This window comes from Amblyraja radiata, chromosome 7, assembly GCF_010909765.2.
Source record: "Amblyraja radiata isolate CabotCenter1 chromosome 7, sAmbRad1.1.pri, whole genome shotgun sequence".
In the NCBI taxonomy this organism is placed as follows: domain Eukaryota; kingdom Metazoa; phylum Chordata; class Chondrichthyes; order Rajiformes; family Rajidae; genus Amblyraja; species Amblyraja radiata.
In genome coordinates, this window is record NC_045962.1 from 60,098,272 (window position 1) to 60,113,140 (window position 14,869).

The window sequence follows — 14,869 nt, forward strand, 5'->3', positions numbered from 1 at the left end:
AGCAGGTGGGAGTGTAGGGAGCCCCGCAGTGACCTGTCGGTGGCGGCGGCGAAGGCTTGAGGAAACGCTGTCCCCAGGGGCTACAATGGGAGCTCCATCAACAGCCAGTTCAACTAGACCATGTGGTGAGTGAAGAAGGGCTCGCTGGCATTGTAAGTGGAGAGCAGGTGGTGCGAGCTGGAAGTGGCATCCCCCGCAGACCCATCCGCTAGATCCAAAATCCATTATAAAGTGGACCGATAAAATGAGGGTTTACTATCGAATTTCCTCCTGTAGCAAGATTTAAATATGATTCACATAGAGTTTATCATAAGACATTATAACTTCTCTTGCCAGATCCAGATTCAACAGAAAGAATAAAGGACAAGGTATCAGCACTCATCATCATCCAAGAATGTCAGACTTCAACTTCTGGTGTCCGCATGTTCTCAGTTAAACACTAAATGTAGGAATTTCCGTCTGATTTCCATGACTTCCTCACAACTGCCCTATAACCGTATCCTGCTGGGAGTCTCAGTATCAAAATACATTTATGAGCAAGAAGCTGATACACTTGGTTGCTGAATGACTATTAAATACTGTCGAATGACTGAGAGTTTGACCATTCAAGGATTTCGATACTTCAAGTCATTCCGATGTGATGACTCTACAACTCTCCATTTAAATATGGCGGGCATACAGGTGGGGGAGGCAGTGGACCCCACAAAGTCTAATCGCATTGATTCAAACAGTGCCAAGGAAGTTAACTATTATCCCTGCTCAGCTAGGACAAGTGCTCATTCATGTTGAAATGCATAAGAACGAAGCATAAAGAACACTGACAGCCACTGGTAGGATCTGCAGGTGGTTTAAGTTGTTGCCTCAGAGGTATCTCCTCATGGGCAATTGGAGATGGATCTTGCCATCCAACTCTAAATTTAATTGAGGAAATAAAATTTTATATTTTCAGTGGTTATGAAATTGTAGTTAACGACAGAAATCAGCTTTGGTTCTGCAAAATTAACTTTTATGTGTGAAGGTTCATTACTTTAAATATTAATTATTGTCAGAATTTTCTCAAAAATATCTCCCCTTTTACCTTTGTTTTAATCCCATCTTCCTTTCCTTATGTTTTCTAATCCTATTTGTGATTTCACGTTGCATTAACACTTTAAGTTGCATTTCCTTGGTTAGATCTAGCAGGTCTCGGCGAGGGTATTTCAGATAAATTGGCTGAAGTAACTTGTTGCTGCTTGTCCTGTTCTAACACATTCAATATAACCTGCCTCTGATTCCTAGTGACTAAAACAGCAAAATCCACAAAGCATCTGTGCACAGCTGAATAATGAGCACCATTTGTTGCTGACTGAAAAATCTAGGCCAATACTTCAAAATGCAGTGACCCCATTGTTTATGGCGGAAAGATTGAGTTACTATTCAATAGTGGTTCTTTGGCACAATAAACAAAATAGGATATACATTACTAAAATGTTAACATTTTAAAAACTTAAATATTATGTTAATCAAATAGTCAGTGAATAATCTGGGGGGAAAAAAACAAGATCTGCCATTATATATTCCTGGGAATTAATCAATTGTATATTTTCTCGTCAAAGTTTTGCCTCAGCATTGAATTTTCATCATTGAGTTTTATCTGGGTCGAGTGATTAACGAAGCTTGTAGAAACAGCATTGGCAATAACTGGGTTGAAGCATTGTCCCTTGTACTGTGCATCGAAAAGATCCCAATGTTACGCGGCCAAACACAGAGAAATCTTCCAATGTCTCTAATCGTCCGAAAATTACATATCCATTACACATTTTAATAGATTAATCCCTGATCCACACTGCTGAATAAATAACCTAATCAATGTGCTGACTTCAATTAAATACAGCAGCATTCAACAAAGTATTCATTCTCGGATGTTGAAAATTGTATCTAATTGTAACAGGTCAACAAGTTTGGATCTGCTTTCCTATGACATAACCATATAAACTAGTCATACATTCATAAGTCATAGATTCATTTTGAACAACCAGTCAGCGAGCCTAAATAGTCCCAACTTAAACATGTAATGACTAGTTTATATGTAACAATTATTATATTGTATTGAAATGCCAGTTACCTGTCATTCTCAGGCTTTTTCAAGAATGACATTATGAAAATAATTGGCAAAGAAATGCAATGGGTTGCCAATGTTTTTTTTTATATTTAAGAGTACGGTAATAGTAAACATAGGGAAGTACTGTCTCCCAAGGCTAACAAATTCTGTTCACACACTATGACAGTAATCTTAAAGTATGTTATGCTAAGCCAGTAAAATGTCAAGGCTAATTTCATTAATTCTCAGTTACTGAAACAATTTTTTTTTTAAATAACAGAATCATTGATCTTCTGCTTACCTTATCTTTGATTATCACTTATTCTCTTTGCATATGAACTGTTCATTATTCTCTGCTAAACTTTCCACACAAAAAATATTTAGCCTCCTTTACCCTTGCCTTTCCTTTCTTTTACCAAACATCCACTTTGCTGGCAATTTTCCAGAAAATCGACCTTTCACCATCGAAGCACAGTTAAATATTTGTTTTTCCCCTTCTAATGGAGCAAAGGTTTCGAATTTGTCTTTGGCTTTAAAATTAAGATATAATTAAATCACTGAAGGAATCTAATTGAAATTAGAAAGAGCATTGTAGAATGTGTATGCGTGTCATTGGATCCTCAGGCTAAAAGGTTCCTGAGCAAATAAATAAACAGATTTTGCATATGTGAAAATCTTGAACAAAATTAATTAAGAGACTGTCTTTGAACTTCCATCCATCTGTTATAAAATAAATGATATTTTATTTTAATTTGCAGTCTGAATATTTTGGAAATTTGTCAGATCTGATGATAACTTTTTTGAACAGGCAAACAAAGTACCATTAAGACAGGTTCTCCCTCTCTTCCCCCCCACCCCCCCAATTAACTGGTTCTGTCCCACACATCTCTGATAGAATTCAGACCTGCTTTTCCAAGGGTAAACTCTCATACAACAGCCAGCCCAGATGGAGCACCTGGATGGGTTCTGAAATTGTGTACAAATCAACTGGCTACGATCTTCGCCAACAACTTGAACTTCTCACTTCAACAGTCTACTATCCCCATCTGCTTCAAGGAAACCTCCATCATTACAGTCCCTGTGAAGAGTAAAGTGACCTATTTCTACGACTCTAGCCTAGTAGTTCTAACATCATGAAATGCATTGAGGGATTGGTTATGACCCACATCTGCATCTCTCCTGGACAATCTAGGCCCCTTACAATTTACATGCAGGAAAAATAAGTCAACGGAGGATTCCACCTTCAGCTCTGGATCACCATGAAGTAAGAACACCAATAACAGGATACTATTCATTGACTACAGCTCAGCCTTCAACATTATAATACCAAAAAAGCTTATCTCTAAACGTTTTTACTTTGACCATGGGGCATCCATCTATAACTGGCTAATAGACTTTCTGACCAGCAAACCTCACTTGCTTTGAATTGGTCCGAATATTTACTCCATCCTGACCTTCAGCACCCATGCTCCTCACAGCTGTGTGCGTCTTCCCCTGGTCTACTACCTGCACACACATAGCCAAGTATATATAACCATATAACCATATAACAATTACAGCACGGAAACAGGCCATCTCGGCCCTACAAGCCCGTGCCGAACAACTTTTTTCCCTTAGTCCCACCTGCCTGCACTCATACCATAACCCTCCATTCCCTTCTCATCCATATGCCTATCCAATTTATTTTTAAATGATACCAACGAACCTGCCGCCACCACTTCCACTGGAAGCTCATTCCACACCGCTACCACTCTCTGAGTAAAGACGTTCCCCCTCATGTTACCCCTAAACTTCTGTCCCTTAATTCTGAAGTCATGTCCTCTTGTTTGAATCTTCCCTATTCTCAAAGGGAAAATAGCTTATAGGACCAATTTGAAATTTAAGTTCAGCAGTGAAACCACAATTGTCAAATGAATCAGTCAAGAGTCAAGATTGTTTTACTGTCATATGTCTGACAGAACAGTGAAAATTTTACTTGCAGTTGCACAACAGAATGTTGAGTACAGGAAAGGGATCTGAAATCTTGTGTCATGATGCAAAGACAACAACTTAGTTCTGAACATCAGCAAGCTGAAATGTAGTTGTTGACCTAAGGAAACAGGTGGATGAACACAAAAGAGCAGCCGAAGAGATGGTCAACAACTTCAAGTTTCTTGGTATTCACATCACATTACCTGGTCCCTTCCTACTGATTCGGTGGTTAAGAATGTGCATTAGCGTTTTTGCTTTCTTAGGCATCTGAGAATATTCAGCATATCCACAAGTATTCTCTCAAAATTCTATGAATGCACTTCAGAAAGTATCCTGCTGGGATATAGCTTAGCCTGGTATGGCCATTACTCTGCTCTTGACTGCCTAATCCTGCAGTGAGTGGTGAACATAGGGTCAGTCCATCACACTTTTTCACTTGCTACCTTCCATTCCATCTTCACGGTGCATAGCTACTGGAAGGTGAGAAATGTTTTCCAAGATGCTAGCCATTCCTGCCATTCTCTTTTCCACCTTCCAGATGCGAGTTTGAAAGCTCGAATGGCCAGATTTAAGAAAAGCTTCTTCCCCACAGCTATCATACTCCTGAACCAACATATCTTTCATATTGCCGCCACAGTGGTCTTTCTCTTAACTCTACCTGATTTAGTTATTCTGTTATTGCGCTTTAGATTTTTTTTTTGCACTACTTCAGAACAATCTTTGCACCATTCTGCTGTTTTGCATTTGCTTTTGTATCCATTTTGTATCTCTCATTACCATATACAGTTTACTCTATGAGATTCATGCAAACAAGGAATAGCACAACATCCTGACGTGTACGACAATAAACTAACCAGAGTCTGAATCTGAACCAGGGTGGGACAGTTGGGAATTCTTCCACAGTGTCCTCCAAATTAGCTCTAAAACATGTTAATTCCTGGGTCATGCTTAAATTTGGTTGTTGTGGTGGGGATCAGGTGTCCATCGGAGGCGGCCTGCAGCGGCATGGTGCCGCAGGGTAGCAGTGGAGGGCATTTTGTCATTTTTTGGGGGAGTCAAGTTGCAGAACATGCATTAATAGCTAATGTAAGATATTGCTCAATATTGCCACAATAACTCAGCATAAACTCAAAACAACTCAGCTGTATCCTTAAGTACAAGAGACCAACAAGAATGGGGGGATCAGTCTGAAGAAGGGTCTCGACCCGAAACGTTGCCTATTTCCTTCGCTCCATAGATGCTGCCTCACCCGCTGAGTTTCTCCAGCATTTTTGTCTACCCCATTCATCCTGTACTGATCCCCCCCGATTCATCCTGTACTGATCCCCCCCCCATCCACCCCACACTGATTCCCCCCATCCATCCTGCTCAGATCCCCCCCATCCATCCCACACTGATCCCCCCCATTCAACCCCACTGACATCCCCCGCGCTCTCCCCTCACAATTTTATCTACTCCAACCAACACGCAAATTCCCCAGCCTCAATCCATCCATTCCGTAGCAATTGCCTTTTCAATCCCCCCCCCCCCCCCACCGAAATGTGTTTTGATTCCCAATGTTATTACTTGTTTTGAATCCATTAGATGGATTAATAAAATTGTGAACACATGAAACATTAAAACCGCAGTGTTCGATTGCCACTGCTACTGTTGACACGTTATTACAGAATTCATTTTACCGGCAAATCAATGCTCTTAATATGGAGTATCAGTACAGTAGTTATTTAATGAAAACATTCACAATTATACGTTGGATTTATCCAGATTTTACTTTTACAGTCAGTCATATACATCACAAATTTGGTCAGGAGATATTTCAGTTAAAATTTTAACATTAATTCTGAAGTGGGAATGATGGAAACAGCGTTTATCAATAAATGTTTTTTAATCTGGTGCGTACAAACTGGGTATCTTCATTGCTGTTCATAACACATACATCTAATCTGAATGTCTGGTAATGTGGCGTTTTGACACCTTTAAACATATTACCAAAAGAACATTTGCTGCAGTTATTCGGTGGGCGGCGCGACTTTCGTCAGCAGCGGCCTCTGCAGTCCGTCTGCGTTTTTATTATTTTATGTCTATGTTTTTATGTAGTTTTTGTTATTTTTTGTTGGGGTATGTGTGTGGGGAGGTGGGGGTGGTGTGGGGGGGAGGGGGTAACCTTTAAATCTCTCCCTGCACGGGAGACCCGACCTTTTCTTTGTCGGGTCTCCGTTGTCGTTGGGGCTGCAACGAGGAGCGGCCTCCAACAGGAAGACCGGGGGCTGTGGTGCCGACTACTCACCTCACCGTCGCGGAGCTGGCCGAGTCCAGAGCGGGTGGGGCTGTGGTGGACGCTGCTGCGGCCCGACCTCCGGAGATTCGGTGGCTGCAATTGCGGGTTTGGCGGACGGCGGCACCGGGAGCCCGCGGGTCCCTGGAGGGAGACCGCTTTTCAGGGCTCCCACAACGGCAACTTCTCCCGCCCGAGTTGCGGGGTTGAAGAGCTCCTGGAGCGGGGCCTTACATCATCGCCCCGCGCGGCTTGGAATGGCCGCAGGACTGCGAGCGCCCGCCGGGGGCTCTAACATCAAGGCCCGGTGTGTGACCTTGCATCACCCGGCGTGGCTTTAATGGCCGCGGGACAATCGCCATCGCCCGCCGGGGGCTTTAACTTTGACATCGGGGGGGAGAGTGCAGTGGAGAGATAAGTTTTTTTGGCCTTCCATCACAGCAATGTGATGGATGTTTATGTAAATTATGTTGTGTCTTGGGTCTATTTGTTTGTAATGTATGGCTGCAGAAACGACATTTCGTTTGGACCTCAAGGGGTCCAAATGACAATAAATTGAATTGTATTGTATTGTATTGTATTGTATGTCCTTTGACCATTTCTTGTCAGTTAGTGTGATGTTTAACCTGTCAGATGGGTATAGTCGGTTTTAACAGCTATTATCATAAAATGTAGTTTTGATATTTCCTTGCAACCTGTATATTTTGTTGTGGATAAATTATGTGGGAAGCGAGAGTGTTTCTGTACCAATAGCAATAACGGCCCATGCTATGGCCATGTCATGATAATTTTCGAAGGTACACAAAAAAGCTGGAGAAACTCAGCGCGTGCAGCAGCATCTATGGAGCGAAGGAAATAGGCAACGTTTCGGGCCGAAACCCTTCTTCAGACTGATAGGGGGTGGCGGGGAGAAGGAAGGAAAAAGGAGGAGGAGGAGCCCGAGGGCTGGGGGATGGGAGGAGACAGCCCGAGGGCTAAGGAAGGGGAGGAGACAGCAAGGGCTAACAAAATTGGTAGAATTCAATGTTCAAGCCCGCAGGCTGCAGACTCCCCAAGCGGAATATAAGGTGCTGTTCCTCCAATTTCCGGTGTTGCTCGCTCTGGCCATGGAGGAGACCCAGGACAGAGAGGTTAGATTCGGAGTGGGAGGGGGAGTTGAAGTGCTGAGCCACCGGGAGGTCAGGTAGGTTCTTGCGGACCGAGCGGAGGTGTTCCGCGAAACGATCGCCCATGATAATTTTCGGTCCTTCACAGAGAACATGCTTGCATCAATCTGTGGTGTGTATGGTTAAGCATATATGTTACCATGGTCCAGGATTTATTGACACAGGTTGATCATACGCTGAATAATCCAGCCATATTTTTGTTCGGAAGTGGAAAGAAATAATAGAAATTGCATTAATTGCAACGTGTAAAAAGAGTTGAGATACTGTATTATAATTTTGCTGCATGTCATTGTGGTATATATCATATCTTGATTGGTGAATATGTTTAGTTTGTGACTTTATTTGAAGCAGAAATAATATGTGAATGCTTCATTGAGCATAATTCCGACTGGTAACTACGCACTTCGTCCGAGCACATTATCGCACGCATCATGCAAGCCATCTTAAATGACCACCTAAACTGTCATTTGGCAACCTAAAAAGCTGCCGAGGTTGCCCGGCTGGCAACAGGGGAAAAATGTTATGTGAGAGCCCTGCCAGTGTCCTCTGGTTCTCGATTCCCCTACTCCCCTACTCCGGGTAAAAGACTCTCCCCTCATGATAATATACACCTCCACATGATTACCTGTCAGCCTCTTGCTCTGCAAGGAATTAAGTCATAGAAACATAGAAACATAGACAATAGGTGCAGGAGGAGGCCATTTGGCCCTTTGAGCCAGCACCGCCATTCATTGTGATCATGGCTGATCGTCCCCTATCAATAACCCGTGCCAGCCTTCTCCCCATATCCCGTGACTCCACCAGCCCCTAGAGCTCTATCCAACTCTCTCTTAAATCCATCCAGTGACTTGGCCTCCACTGCCCTCTGTGGCAGGGAATTCCATAAATTCACAATTCTCTGGATGAAAACGTTTTTTCTCACCTCAGTCTTAAATGACCTCCCCTTTATTCTAAGACTGTGGCCCCTGGTTCTGGACTCGCCCAACATTCAGAACATTTTTCCTGCATCTAGCTTGTCCAGTCCTTTTATAATTTTATATGTTTCTATAAGATTCCCCCTCATCCTTATAAAATCCAGTGGATACAAGCCTAGTCTTTTAAATCTTTCCTCATATGACAGTCCCGCCATCCCAGGGATCAATCTCGTGAACCTACGCTGCACTGCCTCAATCACAAGGATGTCCTTCCTCAAATTAGGAGACCAAAACTGTACGCAATACTCCAGATGTGGTCTCACCAGAGCCCTATACAACTGCAGAAGAACCTATTTACTCCTATACTGAGTATAGTCCTAGCGTATCCTATACTGAGTATAGTCCTAGTCTATCCAAGCACTTCCAAGAGCTCAGGCCTTCAACCCCTGACACCATCCTTGTAAATCTTCTCTGCTCAATTTCCAGTTTAACGACATCCTTCTTGTTAAAACTGAACACAATACACCAAATGTGGCCTCATCAATGTGTTGTATAACTGTAATGTAACATCCCAACTTCTATACTAAACACCTAGACTGCTGAAGGCCAAAGTACCTAAAGCTTTCTTAACCACCCTATTTACCTGTGCTGACACTTTCAGGGAACTAAATACCTGCACTTCTAGATTCCTCTGCTCAAAGCACTTCCGAGAGCCCTGCCATTCAACGTGAAGGCCCTGCCCTGGTTTAACTTCCCAAAATGCAACCAAATGAGAGTAAGCTTAGATCAGATGACTGTTTTACTGAACACCAGCACTCTGTCTGCAAAGAACCGTTGGCAGTTGCAGTCACTTTAATGCCCCTTCCTATTCCAATACCAACCTGTCAGACCTCAGCCTCTTCCATTGCTAGAATGAGAGCAAACACAAACTGGATGAACAGCACCTCATATTCCGCCTGTGTAGCTTACAACCAATGGCATGAGCATTGAATTCTTCCATATCCATTACCACCCGCATCCGTCTCTCTCCTGATCTACTCCGATCTTAATGCACAACTTTCTTTCCACACCCTCTGTCCCCTGTCACCCAAGTTATTTTCCTTCCTCCACCTCATCCTTCTGCTCATCACCCATCTCCACCCCTCCAGGTCTCCAACTGACATCCTCACCCTTGTTTTCATCTACCCACCACCTCTCCCTCTGGTTCTACAATTCACTCCTGACTCACTGGGTTCCTCCAGCAACGCGTTTATGATAACCATGTAGCTCTTTTTCCCCCCAATTCCAACTGATACCTTTGTTCATACCAAAGCGATGTCTTGGTCATCAGGTTAACATGTCAGTAAATTCTGGGCTCTGTAGGCTAGTGAATCAGTCCCTCCACAACCAGTACAATGTTGGTGGTGCGGAGATGGTGATTATAGGCAGTCAATCATTACCAGCAAGATCTGGCCCATTCATTCATTGAATTATTATAGAACGGATACTCTGTCACCCTATTATAGAATGGATACCCATATACTTTCTGAAAATGAGACAGGGCCATTATCAAATATCAAAATATGCAATCCTGCTTTTATATTTTGCATTGAGCATAAAACAGCTCAAGATGCTTCAAGAAAGCATCATCACAAACTGCAACAATCTACATTCTATCCTGCCCAATTCTCAATCATTAATTTCCTCAATCTATGAAGTTATGATCCTTTTTATCATACCAATGATGAAATGCTCATCTTTTCTTACAAAAATGAGCTATTTGCCCCAGTTTCTTCAACATTTTTCATTTATTGGCATTAAAATGATGATCGTTTAACAACACAAACAACAAACCCATCTCCCCAACCAACTTCACTTCCTAAATCTTCTGGTAGTCCCTTCTATCAGACAACATTACTGACCATTGGCACGGGCAATCTTTACAATTACCATTTGGATCATGACCTGGGTATTGCACTTATAATAATAATATAATAGTCAAAAATTTCTAACATTAGAATGAAGCTGAGAGCAATTGCTGAAATCTGCATATATCAAGTTGAATGTGAACAGCTAAGAGATATTATTTTTAATGATACAGCGTGGAAACAGGTCCTTTGGCCCATCGAGTCCATGCCGACCAGCGATTACTCTGTACACTAGCACTACCCTACATGCTGGGACAATTTACAATTTTACCAAAGCCAATTAACCTACAAAATTGTACAACTTTGGAGTGTGGGAGGTATGTAGAGCACCCAGAGAAAACCCACATAGACACATGGAGGACATACAAACTCCATACAGACAGTACCCATAGTCAGGATTAAACCCGGGTCTCTGGCGCTGTAAGGCAGCAACTCGACTGCTGTGCTACTGTGCCGCCTTCTGAGGAGTATACCAAATTGGTATGGAGTTCAATATTTCATATTCCATTGTGTAGGAAGGAACTGCTGGTTTAAACCGAAGATAGACACAAAATGTTGGAGTAACTCAGCGGGACAGGCAGCATCTCTGGAGAAAAGGAATGGGTGATGTTTGGGCCGAGACGTTTCGGGTCCAGCATCTTGTGTCTATCTTCCATATTCCATTCCTACTATAAGAATCTTCAAAAATATTAAACTTGTTTGATGTGGTTTGGCTGAGCTTTCAAAGGCTTCATTAACCTCAATTTCTTCTGAATACCTCCCTGGCCTTATAAACTAATTTTATGTGTGGCACCTCATACTGTCAAAAAAATTGTGTCAAGGTTCCAAGGATTTAAAAATAATTTAAAATGTGTTTGAGTTCTCAAGCAGGGAATTCGAGTGGACAAAAGGGCCACGAAATGCTATTGGCATGTCAGATTAAATACATTCCGAAGGTTTTTTATATGTACATTAAAAACCCAAAGGGTAACTAGGTAGAAGTTAGGGCCACACAGGGATGAAGAAGGGAATTTGGGCTTGGAGACAGAGGATTTAGGCGAAGTCGGCACAGTGGTGCAGTGGTAGAGATGCTGCCTTACAGCGCTTGCAGCACCAGAAACCCGGTTTCAATCCCGACTACAGATGCTGTCTGTAAGGAGTTTGTACGTTCTCCCCGTGATCATGTGGGTTTTCTCCGTGTTCTGCAGGTTTCCTCCCACACTCCAAAGACGTACAGGTATGTAGATGTAATTGGCTTGGTGCATGTGTAAATTGTCCCGTGTGTGTGTAGGATAGTGTTAATGTGCGGGGATCACTGGTCGGTTATACGCTTATAATACGCTTGCCTTCATCAGTTGGGGCATTGAGTATAAGAGTTGGATTGTCAAGATCCAGCTTTATAAAACTTCAGCTAGGCTGCATTTGGAGTATTGTGTGCAGTGGTGGCCACCCTATTACAGGTAGGATGTGGAGGCTCTGGGGATTGAACAAAAGAGGTATAGAACTGCTGCTTGGATTATAGGGTATCAGCTGTAAGGAGAGGTTGCACACCTTGGATTGTTTTCTCTAAAACATCAGTGATTACGGGGAGACTGGGGTGAAAATATAAGAGACTAAATGGCATAGATTTAAGGTCAGAGGAGGGAGTTTAAAGGGGATGTGTGGCGCAATTTTCTTTTTCACACAAAGTGGTGGGTGCCCTTAACACGCTGCCTGTGCTGGTGGTAGAAACAGATACAGTAGTGGCTTTTAAGAGCTTTTAAGAGGTATGGATATGCAGGGAATGGAGAGATATCGATCACATGCAGGCAGATGAGATTAATTTAACTTGGCTTCATGTTTGACACAGATATTGTGGCTGAATGGCTTGTTCCTGTTCCGTATTGCTCAATGTTCTATAAGTTTGTCAATATCACCCTCTACCTTAACTTAATGTAAATGTCCTTATTTTTATATCACGTTTGATAAATTATTATAATGGTCATTTAGACAAGCTTTCAGTTTGATTTGGTTGTGAGTGTTTTTCAACGTGATAGGATGTTTCAAAACATAGCTGTTGCTCAACATTAGAGATTTGCTTAAATTGATGCCAGAAAAAAAAATCAAACATCCATTAAGGGGAAATCCAATCCACAAAGATGACTCAATGTTTATGATTCTGTGGTGAGGGCTTTCACTAAACTGCAGAAATAAAATCTACCTCTTCAATTACTTCAACTAACTTATTTCAACTCCTATTTAGTGCCCACTTCACTTCTGTGAAAAGCACATTGAGTATAATTAATGAAAAAAATTGTTTGAAGTTTTATTCCTTTATTTTCCTGAAGTTTTTCTTGTAGTAACATGTCATTTCTTATGACACTTTAATGAGGCATAAAGTAATTCTTATTCAAACATGCCATTTATTATACCTGTTAACACTAAGAATGGGTTTTCCCAAGTTTATAATTACCAGTCTAGCCAAAGATCTTTAAGCATCCCCTTACTTAATGCTTGTTTTCTGTTTTAGATGTACTTCCATTTAGAAACCCAGTGAGAAATGCTATTCCACCTGATGTAAAATTTAAGCATTTTTTATATTAATGTAAATTATTTAAGCATGCAGCAATTATCAGCATTTTAAAAAGTAGGCTGGCAACTGATCACATAAAATATGCCAAAATAGCTTTGAACATGCTGTTACTTCTTTTGTTAGATGCAAATCCAAAACCTCTTTCAGCAAGTGCATAGACATTTAAATTCTATAACTTTGAGTCTTAGTCGGACTTCTGCAATTCTGCTTTGATAATGCATTTCCTGCTATTAGTGCTGTCACTCAAAAGGTTTGAAACTGACTCAGAAATAGTCTGGAAACAAATCTCGCTACAAGGCAGAAAATAGATTTAGAAACTGAAGAATATTTCTGCCAATTTACATTCATATATTTCCATCCATAAATTATTTTCAAGGTCATTAAAGGTTTATCTGAGTATCAAAACCTATAACAGCCATTGAGTGATAGATTGTTCTATGATACCTCAGCCATCAAGTTAAAATGCATCATTGACTTATTCTGAGAGACAGCTGTTAATTTTTTACCAGCATAATGTCTAACACGTTGTTCAGAAAAAAACGTGAATTTACGACTAATGCAAAAAAAACATTAATGAGGGGCATTATATCATTAACTGCTGACAATGGAAATGGGATAATCACTGCATTCTCAAGTCAAGTGCACAGATAATGCAACATTTTGTCAGCTCTGTACAGCATTTGAATAATGGATTAATCAAGGTGGAAAATATAGTTTATTTTTTTGCCACTAGACAATTATGATACTCTTGAATGCTACCCCACTAAAAATGTCTGGCAGCAGAATATGGTGAAACCTTACTTGTAATAGAAATATTCATTATAGTTCTCATATATTCTGATAAATTGAGTAAGGGTAATTGAGTTGAATAAATGGTGATTCAGAAAGGAGTAAAAAAATGAACGTAAATCACATACAGATGATTTAGCAGAATTTCAGATGTAAAGACACACTACACCATTGCATCTGCAAGAAGCACCAAGCCACTTTTCTTGGGGGAGGGAGGGATTTTTCCTACTTATTCCTTGTGAATTTGTTAGAAAGACCTAACAATCCTAGGAAAATGGCATGATTGGCATATGCACCATTTTTCTATGGTCTTTCCAGTTTCTTTTCCAGAGAAGAAATAACATATTATCACAAGAAGTATTGTGAAGAATAGTTTGTTCAACAATACCAACCTCAGGGGTTAGAGGCAAGAGCCATTCCAAGATGGGGGACCTAATCGAAACATACAGAATAGTGAAAGGCTTGGATTGAGTGGATGTGGAGATGATGTTTCCACCAGTGGCAGAGTGTAGGACTAGAGGTCCTCAGAATTAAAGGATGTTCTTTTAGGAAGGAGATGAGGAGAAAATTATTAAGTCAGAGGGTGGTGAATCTGAGGAAATCTTTGCCACAGAAGGTAGTGGAGGCCAAGTCTGTGGATATTTTTAAGGCAGAGATAGGTAGATAGATAGATAGATAGATACTTGATTAGTATGGGTGTCAGAGGTTATAGGGAGAAGACAGGAGAATGGGGTTAGGAGGGGGAGATAGATCAGCCATGATTGTATGGCATAGACTTGATGGGCCAAATGGCCCAATTCTTCCCCTATCCCTTATGACCTTATGACCTGATGACAAAATAACCGAAAGTTGAAAAAAGAAGTATGACTATGAAAAGCCAAGCATTGATCCAAAGTTTATAACCATCTAAGTTTCTTAATTTGATTCGCTCTGAACATGAGGTACTATTTTCGGTCATCTAATTTTTGCTTGATGAAAGGTTGAATTCTGGTGTTGATTGGGTATTGACCTACTTCTCCTGAGCATTCACAGGAGCATTGTTGCCATCATTCAAAAGGAACTTTAAAAAATATTAAAAAGCAATCATAAGAACAGAAGCTTAGGTCATTCAAGCCCTTGAGCCTGCTCCACCATTCAAAATGATCATGGTTGATCTAGCCTTGGCATTTTCCTGCCCTGTCCCTATAATTCTCAAATCTTCTAATATCCACAAGTC

The 14,869-nt window shown here is 41.2% G+C and overlaps 1 protein-coding gene across 9 annotated transcripts in view; it reads right to left on the minus strand.

Annotated features, from left to right (window-relative positions):
* The window catches only part of nckap5 (NCK associated protein 5), a 486,547-nt gene that overhangs the window by 276,145 nt on the left and 195,533 nt on the right, over positions 1-14,869 (minus strand). The window contains exon 1 of one of the 9 annotated variants that reach the window (XM_033024645.1): positions 14,046-14,073. The exons of the other annotated variants lie outside the window; for them this stretch is intronic. The gene's annotated coding sequence lies outside the window, so the exon portion shown is untranslated. Of the gene's footprint in view, positions 1-14,045; positions 14,074-14,869 lie in introns of those variants that run through there. 9 annotated transcript variants of the gene reach the window in all.